Raw genomic sequence first — 16,059 nt, forward strand, 5'->3', positions numbered from 1 at the left:
ATTGCACATAAGCCCAACAGAGGGGTGGAGGACGTGCTTTTGATTCTACTTCACCTGATTGTCAAACATGTAGAGAGTAAAGGACTTCAGTTCATCGATTTCTCTGCTGCTTTCAATAACACAGCCCCAGATTTCAATCAAAAGACTTTTAGAACAGTTTGAAATCCGGACAAACCTGAGCAAGTGCAGTCATATAAATATCTTGGGGCCATTGAGTCTGTTTTATCATGAGAATGATGCAGGACAAAGTCTTATAAAAGCAGCTTTGTCCCTGCTGCCGTCACTAAACTTAATAACTAATAACTGTTTTTCTGATTTGATTCATCGCGTCTACTTTCCAAATGTGTGTCTGTCAGGTTTAAATCGATGTGTGTGTTTGTGAAGGGATGACAAATGCTATTATTTTTCTGTAAAGCAAATTTACGTAAAAGTAAAGTAACCTTGATATGTCAGGATGTAGATGTCCCTCCCAAAAACGTCATCAGCCCTGAAACATCGGTACTGTTCCAGGCAGCATTGCTGTCCACACGTCCATCAGAGTGTTAGAGGTGGCTGTCACAGATGTTGCAGTCTGCTCTCTGTTTCCATGAAACAACCACACTTGAAATGATCATTAAAGCTACCTGTACTAAAGGAAGCTGAGAACATGGCAGACGTGGGACTGACTGTGATCAGACTGTGACGATTGTTCTTGAGCAGATCTACAGGTCAGCTGTTCCACATCATGTTTCTAGGATGGAGCCGTTTGGAATAATGCCGCCCTCTGCTGGACAGATATCGTGTTGTCCCTGAGTCCTTCTGATCCTCAGCACTTTCTATCAGGAGACAACGCACTCAGGTCCCATCTGACGTTGTTCACTTGATGTTCTGAAGCCCAGTACGGACCTTAACACGGGCTCCATGTGGACATATTAGATTAAATGTTTTTTAAGACCAGTTTCTTAAATTACATGACGGTGTGATTTTTATTTTGTGCTTTTAGTGCAGAGAGAGTCTCTGTGGAGGTTGGATGTTCTCCCCGTGTTTGTGTGGGTCCTCTCAGGGGACTCTGGCTTCCTCCCACAGTTCACAGACATTCAGGTAGTGGGGTTAGGTTAACTGGTGAATAAGTGTGAGCGTGAACGGTCGTCTGTCTCCTCACCCTGTGTCTGCTGGGATCCACTCCAGCTCGTACATGCCCGTCAGGCACCGTCCTCATACCTGTTCTGGTAAATCCAGTCCTGGAAGACACAGCTCACCTGGAATCTGTGTTCATGTTATAAAATGTTACATTTCATTAGAAGTTGGTTGTATTCCAGTTTTATGTTGCAGTTTTCACTTTTGAAAGGGAAGGTTAGTCCAGCTCAGTCAGATGCTGAATGCTCTCTTTCAGTACGTTGTTGTATTAAACGATGACTCAGCAGACGACACATTGTAGCCATTTTAAAAATCATGCAACAGACCCTTGGTCACGATGTCGTTGTGGGGATGTCTAAAGGCTGGCTTCCTTCTAATAACTGTAACAAGTGTTTATGGCGCTCCTTGTGATGCTGGGTCAAAGTTCAGCCTCTGAAGACCTCGACGTGTTTGAAGTTATCCACAGGGTGCGAGGTCCACTTCAAAGGTGTTCTATGTTAGATGTTGGTCAGGTTAATCAAAATGGAAACTGTTGAGTTTACACATTAACCAACATGGTCCAGCACTAAACATCGTAAAGCCTTTAGTTTTTGGAGAGAGGATGCTGCCATCAAATTCAAAATGGGCTAATATTTTTCTTTAAATATTTCATTTTCTCACTTTATTTAAAATACTGGTTTATAGGATTTGCAAATGATTGAATTCTGTTCTTAATCATATTTAACACAGCGGATCAAACGTGGGGAAGTGGGTGTTATATTCAGATTGTGGGATACATTTAGGAAATGTAAAACTTTTGATGTTAATGTTGTTTATTTGCAGGGTTTAAAAATAAATGTGTTTATTGTTTGAAACTCATACTTGGCCTTCTACTCTTCATGGCTGCTTAACGAAGCTAACAGGGTGGACAGTCTGAGGAGCTGGGAAAGAAAAGCGTCTGAACTGCTTTAAATTTCTTGAAGACATTTTATCCAAGATGTTTCTTCAGTTCTGAGAGAACGGCGCGGCGGTGGGTGTGGATAATGTTGCCGAAAGAAAACGGCGGAAGAGGGGCGGCTGAAGAGTAAACTTTCAGAAGTAAGTACTGAATATTATGTCACTTATTTATGTGCAGATGTTTAATAATGAAGAACATTAAAACATTCCTGTTGGCCACATGTCGGCAAAGTTATGTGACATTAGTGATGTTTGTACTTTCAGCGTTTACTTGGTTTTAAAGCCTTTACTTTAAAATATACGCTGTTCAATAGTCGACCTTAATCCTACAGAGAATGTGATGATTTTGTGGATAATTAAAGTCAGTCATATATCCACAAACACAACAAGCTGAAAGTCAGCGATGCTGCTCGGTTTGCAGTCCTGAATATCACGGCACAAGCAGGATTCACTGCACCGTTAATGTTAGCTATGTTATATTGCTGCCTCTGTTCGGTGGTGTCGAGCCAAACGGACTTTAACGTGTGTTTGAACGAGCTGACGGTTCACTCGTTAAGCTGAAAGAAAGATGCTTTAATCACAGCAGTCACACATGTGTCCACTGCACCATCTGGAACTCCTCTTGTTTAGCACTCGTAATAACACAAACACTAAATCCTCCTTCTCTGGTGCTGTTGTGTAGCAGTGTGTACACCTGAGACTGTCACCTGTCTGTCTGTCCTGCACAGGGCTGAACTGGGACAAAAAATCGGCCTGGGCATTTTGACTAGAGACCGGCCCACCAAAAATGTGACGTCATTCAGGGGTAAAAACCGCAAAGGATTCTGGGAACTTGTGGCAAGAGGTACTAGCGCATGCAGGCTTTCAATTGAACTCAGCTACAGAGCGATAAAAAGAAACACAAAAAATAGCCGGTGTTGTGCCAAAAAGTGATTGCTCGTATTTAAATTGCTATAAGTAACTTGTCGGGCTATAATATGTGAAACATATGTCAAATGCATCCCTCATGGATGACATAAAGTCATCTCTCCATCTCCATCTCCTGCTCTTTTATTTCTCTCTCTTGCTCCATCTCTCTCTGCTGCTCTTCTGTCTCCTCTGTCACAGACTTCTCCACTTTTGATGATAAATCAGCCTGGTGCAACATGTAAGGATTGGCACAATTTGTTAAGATTTTGAGGAGTTTGAGAAACTAACCTTAAGCATAAAATAAAATTTACTATCAGTAACTTCATAGCACCCGCCCAGCAGTATATAAACTCCGTCATGCTAGCTAGTACCAGTTATTCTAAGCGACTGTAAAAAGTCAGCACAACGAAAACAAACTACAACTAAACTTGGTTTATATCTGACACAGATAGACAGCAGGTCATAACTTCTTACCTGAAGTTCAGTTCCTCTGCCACTATGACCGGCGGCCGCCTCGGGTCTCTCCTCCTCTTGCCTCCCCTTTCCCTTATCCACCTGCTGGCCTCCACCACTTGCTGATGTTGCTAAATCTGTGGAAGCTATGCCACAGCTACCGCCAAACAATTCAGTTATTTTTACACATTTGGCAGCGTCTGCCTGAAGGGCTTGTTTCTTTTTGGCCCTAATTTTTTCTGCACCTCCTTTCCTTTTTTTGTTCTCCATTTTCTTTAGTTCATCTATAAGATTGCTAAACAAGGGGGAGGGTGCATCCGCCCTCCTCGGCTGTAATTGGTCCAGCCCAGAGTCGATCATGACCAATTGGCCAATCCAACACCTTTCATTATTTATACCCTTCCAAAAAAAAAAAAAATCGATCGGCCCATAAAAGCAAAAAATCGCCAGCGGCCCACCGGGCAAATGCCCGGTATGCCCGATGGCGAGTCCAGCTATGGTCCTGCACTCTCTCTCTGTTTCTTTCTCTCTGATTGTGGAATAAAAGTATGAACATGTGTTTATAAGTTACACTTGTGTTTGAATCCTGCACCTTATCACACATTTGATTTCCATGTGTGACGACTGCAAGTGTCCAGAGTGAGGACAGACTGAGGGAGCCACTGCTGCACATCATCTGTGAGGCTTTGCAGCCCTGATGATCCACCAGGACAAACTCAGCAGTGTGTGAGGAAGAGGAGGAGGAAGAGCCAGCAGCAGCTGACAGATGGAGAGAATAGACAGACTGTTCCCTGTTTGTGAAGGACTGCTAGGAAAGTTTAACATAACTGTCTGTCCTGAATCAGTCTTATTAGGTAATGTTCAAATAATGTTATCCTCCCAGTGTTTTCAGTGTGGGAGAAAGTACTCAGGGCCTTCAAGTTACACACTATGAAAGGCAGCAACAAGTTTAATGTTCAGAAACCTAAAGTCTGTATCAGCAGCAGAATGGAGCTAAAAATAAATGTTGGTTTCAGTTCTATGAAGCTTTGAGTATTTTGGATCAGTAGCACTGCTGTGTTTGTTGCATCATATTGCTGTGATTGTTTATTTGCTTTATATATTCTGAGCTAAGTTGATCTATAGTGTTACATCATTTTCTATAAGGATGTTATGTGTTTGTAGACTTTCTGCCCAGTTTGACCCATTTAGCAGAAGTCAGCCTGTTTAAGGCTCTGATGTCTATTCTGTATGACTTAAAGCAGTTATGACATGGTCTGATTTTCTCACCCAATAAAGGAATATTTCATTTATCAGTCTACTCTTCATTCTATCAGACACAGTTATCACAGCTCGTACATTTGCTTTTTACACATATATGTAAGCACTGAGCCACATTTAGTAATACCAACATATTAAAAGAACAATATTTCTCTCTTATATATGATACATCTATATACACACTGTCACAGATACTTGAGTGTCTTTGAGTGAAGATTTAAGGTGATAGGAAATATAAATAACTGCAACTTGAATCTTTGACACAGAGTTCATGCTTCAGAGTTCAGATGTTCAGAGTTCATGGACCGTTGAGGCTGCGAACTTTAAGGCTGCAGACCCTGAATTGGGATACAGCCATCGACTGTGGAAACCTTGCAAGTGGATCGTAAAGGTTGTTACAGAGTCTTTCATGTCTAAATTTGCCGTTAATAATTATATAATTGTAGGAATCATCTAGTTTGCTTACACTGATTACGTTGGCACTTTGTTAGCGCTACAACAACGGTCAGAGCCCCGAGGCATCTAAACTTTAGTAAGAATGTGCACTTTTGACACCTCTGGTTAGCATTTAGTGGTCAGTTTCAAACGTATTTGATTTTTGCTTGTTATGAACAAATTCACTTCACTACTTTTCACGATCTGTAACATCAATGCACATTGTTCCATTTACTGCATATTGCACTTTATTCATATCTCTCATTCCACCTGCAAAAACATTGTAAAGGTCGTCACAGAGAGTTTTATATATGTATAAATACTAATATTCTCTATTTATTCTGTTTTATTGCCCAGATGTTAGTTAGCCTTTGTTCAATTGTCTTTTATATGTCAATAGATACGTATGTCACAAATAAAAGTTTCTTGTAAATTATGTTTTTGTAAAGAATTTTCTCCCAAATCTCTTACATGCTAACTGTAACGTGTTATTTCTGCTAAAACCTGAACTTAAATGTGTATATGGTGTTTATCTGTTTTTCTCTCTGTTTTAGATGCAAATATCAAATTGGAGTTCTGCCTCCAGGCCAGAATTGCAGGAATGCACCACGTGTTGGCTGTTTCACTGCCCTCTGTGCCCCACTCTCAGCCCTGCTGTCAGGGCAAAGATTGAGCAGCATATAAATGGACACATTCAAAGTGCTTTGCCTTTCAAAGGTATGTTGGTATTAAATATACCTCATAGTTAAAGTCATAAATATGCACTTCTTTTCAGCACCTCTGCAGGTCTTTGTTGACTTAAAAGTTATTTTTCACATTGTACAGTTCAGTTCATTCATCAGCGAGAGAAAAAAGTGTTTTCATTAAATATTTTTCCTGTTCACCACATTTCCTGACAGCTCTTGTGATCCACACCATTTTGCTTTCATTATTGAGGACGGCTTGGATATTTTTGTTAATATGTACAATCTGATTGTTAGATAAACTGATTGCATTCTATACAACTACATTTAAATTACATGTTTTTTCTTTTTTTTCTCTCTTACAGACAAAATGATGTGCCGGTGCACTTTCACTGCCCTTCTGTAACATGACAGTCATACAGCGTGGGGATATGGCAAGGCAATTATTGTCATGTCAGCATTCAGGACTGCTCCCCACTGAACTCTCCGTGGAGCCTCGTCTCCCTCTCCATGTCTCGTCTCCAGCATCTAAACCATTTCCTGAATCTTGGGTAGAACATTCATGTGCTCCACCCTCTGTGCTAAATGAAACTGGGGCTTGTGGAAAGTCCATGAAAATGAAACGTCCTCACTGTGGTCTTAGTCTTCTTACAAAAAAACTTCAAGGCTCACATGATGAGGAGGCATTCAAACAGGTCAATAGATGTTTGGCCTGTCATCCACAGTGTTTTTGTGTAGAGGGACTTCTTCCTCTTTGTTTTTCAGTTTGCAGAGGACATGGAGCTCTTTTTAAAAGCATGTGCTGACGAGCAGAGACTACAGGTCAAAGCGATGTTTGACATTTAATGGACAGATGAAGGCACTGGCTGTTTGTTTGTGTTTTTTATCTGTTGTTTGTTTTTCAGTGTACAGAATTCCAGTTAAACTTATTATAAAATGCTGTTCACTTGTTTCCATACTTATAGTAAAAAATTTAAGTGTAAATGTAACAGCATTGTTTATACTTGTAACTTCAGAGTAAAAAGCTTATTGTTGATATTAACATTAATGTATTATCCTGTAATCAATAATATTTTTATGCATTTTACGCATTAACCCTCTGATCTCTATCCTGGCCATTTGGGGCCACTTCACTTCTCCTTGTTTGACTGCTACACTGCAGTGGACCAAAAGAATGACGCAGGTTTGATCCTAAGGCTCTAATAGTTGTGTGTGTTGTGCATGACATTGCAACGCAAACATGTATTTGCAAGATAGACTGGAATAAATTATGATGCATCAAATATTACACAGGCTGCAGTGAATTGTTGTTGATACAGGTTATTGAGCTTTGAGTTTCACAGTCAAACGTAGCTTTGACACACATGCTAACACTCTTACTCTTGTACATTTCATAACAAGACACCAAAGCCAAAATATTAGCTCTCAAAAAAAATTCAAAGCTGCAGCTGCAGCACACACAGCAACAAACACTGTTAGTAAATGTGTCCTGGAGTTTCTGCAGGTGCAGAAAGTGCTGCTGCTGTAAGTCAGCCTAACAGCTTCCAGATCACTGATATTTCTGGAAAGATGGCAAGAAGGGCATCACTGCTCATTTCTACAATCTCCCAGATCTTGGAATACAAGCCCCTGTCCCATGAAAACCACTTCACAGTAGTAGGAGTCCACTAAAACCTACAAATGAAGAGTGATCCTGGAAGAAATAGGGCGCACACTAGTGACCTCAACAGTTGCAAGACAGCCTTGTCCCCGATGCTTATATGAAAAAAAATATGAAGATTTATGAAACCATTAGGACTTTATTACTGTTTTATCTGAAAAGCTACTGGTAATATTTAACCTAACTGGGATTTAAAGTGTAAAAAACAGAATGTAGATAAAATTTTGGTTTTGATGAAAAGGAGTGGAGCTTGTGAGCCACAATGTAAGCAGTGTTGCTTTGCTGACATGCACTCGATGCTGGCAGTACAAGCATTGTAGTGGTTCTTATGTTTTTGTAAACTAACTGTATAATATATTGAGCCATTCAACAGTACACAAATGTTTGTAGGCTCCTTTTTGTATGCAACCTGCATGTCTTTCTGAATTAATTGTTTGTTTATATCATGTTTTTCAGGAAAAAGAAGAAGTTAAAGTCAAGTGGAAGCCCTGCTCAACATGGTATGTAGTAACAACTTTGTTGGACGGGAACAGACATTCATACTGTTGATAAATAGTTATCACCTCAATTTGAATTCATGTATTTGGACTAAACTAAATTGGGAGCTGTTAGCTGTCAAGCTGCTCCTCTGTGAGGAGCTTGATAGCTGTCCACCTCCAAAGTCCATTATGAGTTTTGGAGGTGGACATGGTCAAGACTTTTAAGAGTTGGCATAAGACTTCACTTCTTTATAGAGCTTATAGTTGGGGCTGGTTCAGGTCAGCCCTTAGTTATGCTGTCATAGCACCAGACTGCTGGGGGTTAGTGTCTACTCGTGTCATTGTATATATCCAGGAATATGTGCCTGAGGATAGTTGTCATGAAATCAATATTAAATCAAAGTTTTCCTTAATGACCACAGCTGGCATGAGTTCTCCAAAGCTGCCTGCTGTCTCAGGATCTGTCTCCAAAAAGAACCAGGGAGCGCTAACATGTTATGTTCTAGACTGATGAAGAAAATGCACATTAAACATAGTATAAACTCACTATGTTAAGTAATGTGAAGAGGATGCCTTTAGCTCCTATTGGGTTGGTTCCTTGATCAGTGCAATACAGAATCATTCATCTGGTTTGATGTAATGTCCTTAAAACACGTCAAAATGAGGCTCTGTAGTCTGTGTGGCCTCCACATGCCTGTATGACCTCACTACAACACCTGGGCATGCTCCTGATGAAGTGGCAGATGGTCTCCTGATGGATCTCCTCCCAGACTCCAGGACTAGAGCATCTGCCAACTCCTGGACAGTCTGTGGTGCAGTTGGTGGATGGAGCGAGACGTGATGTCCCAGATGTCCTCAAATGGATTCAGATCTGGGGAATGGGCGGGCCAGTCCACAGCATCAATGCCTTCGTCTTGCAGGAACTGCTGACACACTCCAGCCACATGAGGTCTAGCGCTGTCTTGCATTAGGAGGAACCCGGGGCCACCTGCACCAGCATTTAGTCTCACAAGGGGTCTGAGGATCTAATTTCAGCACCTAATGGCAGTCAGGCTACCTCTGCCGAGCACACGGGGGGCTGTGCGGTCCCCCAAAGAAATGCCACCCACACCATTAGTGACCCACTGCCCAACCATCATGCTGGTGGATGTTTCAGGCAGCAGAAGGTTCTCCAATATGTCTCCAGACTCTGTCACAAGTACTTAGTGTGAACTTGCTTTCATCTGTGAAGAGCACAGGGCGCCAGTGGCAAAGTTGCCAAGCTTGGTGTTCTCTGGCAAATGCCAAACATCCTGCACGGTGTTGGGCTGTAAGCACAACCCCCACCTGTGGACGTCGAGCCCTCATACCACCCTCATGGAGTCAGTATCTGACCGTTTGAGCAGACGTGCATATTTGTGGCCTGCTGGAGGTCATTTTGCACAGCTCTGGCCTTTCTTTCCTACCCCACAGTACCTTTCCTTATCTTTTGTTTCCTACTCTTTTACTTAGTCTTTGATCACGGTTGTCTTTCTAGATAATTAATGTCATTTGTTCTGGGGCGAGTCACTGGCTCGGGTGCATTCTGGGACTGTCAGTTCACCAGTGTGCTGGCATGCTTCTTAACAAACACACCACTACAGCAAACATCTCAGTTGTACTTGTTGATTTCTTCAACAAAACACTGAACAAAACATGTCCTTGTGAGTGTGCTGCCTGGTGCTTTTACATTTTGTGGTAATTTGAGCAGCCCAGAAAGCATCCCATGAATTCAATTATGTTATTGTATCTGAACATGTACACGAGTCATTAAATTAGATGGGAAAGAATGATTCAGGGTAAACAACTGCACCAAGGGAATTACATTTTTCTTCTCAACATGTAAAATGTCTGTTGATAAGCAATTTCTAAAACAGACATTATGAAAATCACATTAAACAGATGTGATTAACTTTTTATTCTAGCAAACATAACATCAATGATGACACAATCAGTCTTCATCAGAAGTGCTCAAATCACTCTCATCGTCTGAAACGTCCTCCTCCTCCTCCGAGTCCATTTCCAGGAGTGGTTGGTGGCTGAGGATTCTCTTGTACACGTCCTTTACTTTGAGCGTTTCAGCTTTCAGTTCACTTTGTTTTTAAACCAGGCTATGGAGTCCTTTCTGTGCATCCTCCGACATGCCAACAAGGGAGGCTGTAAAAACAACAAAACTATTAAATATAAGTAAAACAAACAAACAGACAAAAAAACTCACCTCATAAACACAAGGAGTTAGGATCATGTAATTAAACTTTTTTTAAGGGAGAAGGCAGTGTTAGCTAGCAACCCAAATATAGGTAAAAGATCCAGTAAGACTTTAGCATCTGCTATTATTTTCAATCAATTCATCACCAAATGTATAAATAAATAAAAGATGTGCTTACAGTCTGAGGAGATTGTCCCCAACACCACAGATCGCATTTGCAACACTGTCCAGTGATGCTGCATCTCCCTGCAAAGGATCATCTCCTCCTCTCTCAGGCGCCTCACAGCCATCACCTTCTCAAAGACCTTTCTCTTTGTCCAGAGGTCAGCAGCAGCTGCAGTTTAACAACATCAGATGGGAAAACATAGCAGCATATTATGATTCAAGAACAAAACATTCAACTGCTGCTCAGATACTGGGAGTTTGTTTAAAAAGGATATTTAGAAATCAAGAGCTTACGTTCACTTGTGCTCTGCCAGGGCCAAACGTCGCTCTGCATGAGGGCATCACTGGATACGATTTGCTTTGTTGCTTGTTTCCTTGTTGTAGTCGTCAACAGCAGCCGCCAAGCGTTTCTTCTCATCTAAGATGACCTTGCGAATTCTGTGTCGCCTCTTGTTGCTATCTGTAAATAATCATAAAAAGGAACACCTTCACATAATGCATATATTTACATTTTAATCTACACTCATCAATTCGTTTGCTAGAACAAATCACATCCAGCTTAAACAAACCTGGATCTGATTTTATTCTGTTTACAAAGTAGCTGTACAAGCTGTACAAACTGAGCATCAAACGGTCCGTTTCAAAGAAACTGTGACACCATTTTGTCTGTAAAGACTTTGTGTTCGCACTCTGATGATGACGACAAGCTGCTCTACTCGTGCCTGCAACGCTCCAAGGCTGCCATCAGTTTGATCCGTTTCTAAGTGAGAGGAATATTAATCAGAACACAGGATGAGTAACAGTCACCAAACTACAGTGGACTCTGTAATCACTGACTTGATGATATTCATTATAAGACATCTGGAGCCTTCATGTGCTGCATTATCATGAGATAACAAGTATGTTGGTGTTCAGCTTTATAAAACCAACTAGTACGACATCACTTCAACCCAGGTCCAATCCAATTTGATCAAACGCAACAACTCTGCCATCAATTCTGCTTTTACAAGCTTATTTTTCATTGTTTGTTGACACTGTCAGAAAGATCTTAACTCTAAGTTCTTTAATGAGGCCATGGTGGGTCCTGTTGTTATACACGAGTGCATTATATTGAGACTCACCTTCAGCCCATTGCTGCAGTGTGTCGTCATCCACACCCAGCTCATTTCTGCTCGCATTCAGGCTCTCCACTTGTTCTCTAAAGATCCTTATGATCTAAGAATACATTAATAAATGTCATTCATATGGACATTTTTAGAGTACTGGTGTTTCCCCCCCATTACCACACACATTAAAATGGGTGTTGAAAAAATGACCTTTAGATATCTCTGGCTCAAAGTGCGGCCCAGTTGTTCCACTTTCCTTTTGTTCCAGCCCAAAGCCAGGAGGCTCAGCATGTCTGTTCGCCCTGCATTTCAGTTAGTATACAAATAAGAATGAATGAGCAGGAGACTGAGTGGAATCTCACACACAGACACACACCTGCTTTAGACATGTACTTCGTTGTGATGGCCGCCCTAGACAGGAAACTGTTTACTTGCTCCACCTCTTCTCCAACTGTAGAACCGGCCCCATCCTGAAACGCACCTCCCCATTTGATCTATAGAAAGGAGGTCACAATACATGACTGCTGAATTCATTCAACCTTATAACAAAATGTCTTAAACGTATCCAAGACTACAAGCTGCAGTATACCTCGCACATCCAAGTGTGAGCTACTCAAAATGAAGTACACATTAAGATAAAGTCAAGTAAATAGTATTACGACAACACCAAGAGAAAAACAAAATAAATATCCACCCATCCAAATATGTATCCACACACACACACACGTATGAGTATATGGTTATGGCGTTAACGTCATTTTAACAAGATTAACGCTGACAGCACTGATATATATGTGTATCTTACATCATTTGTGTGTCTCTGGATGTATTTCACAAACTCAGCAACTTCCTCATCTTTCTCAATGAAGACACCTTCAAAGTTCCCCTGCTCTGAAGTGCTGAACGAACACGGTGACAGTTGTTTGAAAAGAAACATCAAAATACAATTTTTGTACAAATCCATATTTGATTTATGTACACAATGCATAACGTACCTTGCATTTGATTGAAAGCGATAAAGCTTGCAGTTTCCATCAACTGAGACGGCGAGCATGTCTGGAGTGCAGGCAGGGCAGCTAAAGCATGGCTCCTTGCACATCCTGTCCACCTCACACTTTACAGCACTCCACTCCAAGAAACTTTTGCTGAAGGCATCAGCTGATATTCGGCCAGTCTTTTAAGTAGAGGACAAACAACAGAATATTCACGGACAGTCATCATAAACATTGATTTGCACAATTTCCTTAAACTTGACAAATTTAGAAACTCACCCTTCCAAAATGGGCTGTTCGTTCATCCAGCACTTTGACAAAGGCCTTAAGTGACATCCCTGCTGCAGCTTCTTAATGTCATAGAAAGACTGAAAGACATCCATTGAAAACAGGGTGCAGAAATTTAAGGTGCCAGGCCAATATCCACCACCCTGGAAGTCCTTAACTGAGGGGGACCACATTAGGCCACAGCTGGTGCAGCTCACCACTGGCAGTGCAAGGTTATAACGGCCTTTAGGAAGGATAAGGAGAAATCCAGTCATGGCTCAACAAAGACATTCATTTTTTCCCATGTTGTTTTCAAAGCGGTCTGGTAAATCCAAATGACCTTTGACAGGTGCCCACATATACTGCGGGCCGAGGGTAATTCAAAACAATGTAGCAATGTACAATTTGCAATAAAACCTGCAAACACATCTATTGTGTATGTACTGTGTGACAAAAGAGCAACTTACCATTTATGGTTACAAGAGCCACAATTGCACCGGGTGAAACCTCAACGTTACCTGCTGGGCAGTCACACACAGTCTGGTCTTTGCACAGGCAACAGCCGAACTAACATTAAAAACACACAATATATATAAAAAGAATTGGAAATTAAATGATACACAATAAATATACAATAACAGCACACACTCATAGTACATAGCAATAAATGCATAAGACTTAAAAACCGTACATATTGGATTGTGAAACTCTGATGAAGGCTGCAAAAACCCTCCTGTTACTGCCTCTCTGCTGTGCAGGACAAAGCGTGTGTGAACTGCAATATCACAGTCAGCACAAAGGAATGGAAGAGGCAGGCAGTCCAGACACCTCACAACTACTTGTTTGCCACACTGACACACACGGTGTGACTGTGGATCCAGAGTAGCTAACATATTGTCTATAAGACAAGGCCTGGCCTCTTTCCACTTTAGCAAGGACACCATGTTTCTGATCGCCCAGTGAGTAGCAGCTGACTCAGACAACGTCTCACAAGTCATGGCTGCGTCCTCTTCTCCATCCTCCAACAACTGAAGGAGCTCCTGACGAAGCACCTCAGTTCCACACACTAACAGAAAAAAAATAAAGAAACTCTTCCACAAAGTGAAAAACACTCTAGGCAGTATGTTTCTTAGGACTGCACAAAAGCCCTGCCTAACTCAACTATAACAACAAATATAAAAGTAAAGGAATCACAATATATACAAGAAGGTAAAGTACCTTTTGTTGGGTTGACACTGGCAACATAACTAGGTTCTTCACGTGGACACTGATGCTGATCTGCAGACACTGGGGGGAAAAAGAGATCGAAGAATATTTACTTACTGAAATTCTTTGGTGAAAACAAGTTGTGAGATAAAATCAATGGTTGTGAGAACACTGACCACGTGGCAACTAGTACTTCGACTGGATGATGGTCTTTGAGGAATAAAATCTCCCTGTCTGTCAAGGGCGGCATCACTTACATTTTGATTAGATACCTTGAGTTTGTAAATGATCAGATTACATAATTGGAATACAATGTATCCAATTCAGGGTTGCAGGAGGATGAAGCCTATCCCAGCTGATACAGGACAAAGACAGGCTGCCAGTTTATTGCAGGGCTAACACGATATGTGTAACAGAAAATCCACTTAAATGTTTGATATTTCTTATAATAATCATAATTATGACTATTATTTAAAGGTTTCTTTAAATAATACATTTTGATTTTTTATAACCTCTAAAATATAAAGCTGAGCTGTTTCAGATTCTGACCTCTGACCTCACTGCAGCTCCCTCTTGGAAGTACGTCTGCTTCTTGTCTACCCCCAGTGATGACCGCCTGCCCTTGATATCACGTACTGTACCTGAGGAACAAAAAAGGACAAACACTTGCCTTCATTTAAGAAGTACATTCATACAGAGGTAATCTATGGAAACACACTAGTTCACCCTTTGGGAGAAATCAGTTCCTGTGAAACATTTCTGTAAATGAACATCATGTGGAGAATGAATGAAATGAGTTCTTCAGGTGACTCAGCAGTCCCACACTGACAAATGAAATCTAGTTAAACTATTAAGCATATTTGCTCTTCTGAAATCTGTGTTAAACAACAACAAACATAAATTAGTAACAAAAATACAGCTGAGTAGAGGCTTTACAAACCACCAGCAGCCATAATGCTAAATTTTAATCTTCAAATGTTTCTGAGCCGTCTTCAACCTGCTTTTAACACATTAAAGTCCCACAGTCAATGCAGCCTGACTCAATCCTAGATGTTCAGCACACAGAGACACAGAGGTGCCGTTTAAAGTTTAGTGATAACCTGAGTCACTGATCATTTGCAGTATTACAGAGTCTGGCAGTCTTTGCATGATGTCCACGTCACTGTGAGTTTCTAGCTGACTCTCAGGTGTGACAGGTGTGCCAGCAGGAAAGAGTAATAATAACCTGCATCCTGAGGTTTGTCATGCAGGATTAAAGCAGCCAGGCTTTGTTCACACAGCTAGGATTGTATTTTACACTGACCCTGGGTCAGTATAAGTATCATACAGTTTAAACGAAGCACTGAAACTTGCACATATTTATTACAGATGCACTGAAGCTAATCGAGATATTTGCTGTCAGTCTGTGGCTGCGATTAAACACTTTACTGGAAACTTTATTAACTAGTAACTTCATCAGTCATGACAGAAGCTAATATTTCTGTGCTAACATCGTTTAAACAGTAACAGCTTTCCTCCAATATAAGCTAACGTTTACACCGTAACTTTAAGCTAGCACCATAAAGACGGTAAAACACGTAATAACATCTACAAATGCATCTTAAAGCTGTTATATTAGCACTCGGTGTATTACTAACATAACCACATTAACATTACTGACACTCGCTGACTTTTAATAGTCATTCTATAAATGCTGTCCGTTTAAATGGTCTTACCTGGTGGTCCATATGGTCCATAAGTGAAGCAGAGGGAGCCTGACCATGCGTCACACGTTTGACGAGTTGGGAGTGAGAACGTGTTTGGGCTATAAGGAACACACTCACTTCCTGAGCCCTGGGCAATAAGAGACGTTTTGTGTTTTATGATTTATTGATATGTTTGATCCTTTCTGAGCTGCGTTAATGAAGCAGTCATTAGAGCACCATGTCCGCTAGAATAGTTCTGTAGTTTGATGCTTGAGTCGTTGCAGACTTGTTGAAACTCCCTCACCCGTCAAAGCAGCGTCTTTGTTATTCGCGTCCAGCAGATGGCAGTGTTTCACTGTCTGACGGCTGTCTGAAGCTTCAGCTGGATTATCCGTTTAAATGAGATCGTTTTATAAAACTTACAACAACAGGCCTGAACCTGCTCAGCTCCAAAGAGCTGGCTACACGATGGGGCATGTT

At 41.1% G+C, this 16,059-nt stretch overlaps 1 long non-coding RNA gene across 2 annotated transcripts; it reads right to left on the minus strand.

Annotated features, from left to right (window-relative positions):
• Positions 1-10,623: 10,623 nt before the first annotated feature.
• On the minus strand, positions 10,624-15,801 carry LOC147336446 (uncharacterized). Of its 2 annotated transcripts, XR_015128527.1 has the most exons (4): positions 15,610-15,793; positions 14,444-14,535; positions 13,156-13,975; positions 10,624-12,932 (listed from the first exon to the last, which is right to left on the minus strand). It is a non-coding gene; the product is annotated as an uncharacterized LOC147336446 (long non-coding RNA). The 2 variants fall into 2 exon arrangements; XR_015128526.1 differs by having other exon boundaries at positions 10,624-13,975; positions 15,610-15,801.
• Positions 15,802-16,059: the final 258 nt, after the last annotated feature.

Source organism: Aulonocara sp. 'chitande type north' Nkhata Bay, linkage group LG3, assembly GCF_057382095.1.
Source record: "Aulonocara sp. 'chitande type north' Nkhata Bay isolate Kocher_YH1m ecotype deep benthic linkage group LG3, A_spYH_male_GT1.1, whole genome shotgun sequence".
NCBI lineage: Eukaryota > Metazoa > Chordata > Actinopteri > Cichliformes > Cichlidae > Aulonocara > Aulonocara sp. 'chitande type north' Nkhata Bay.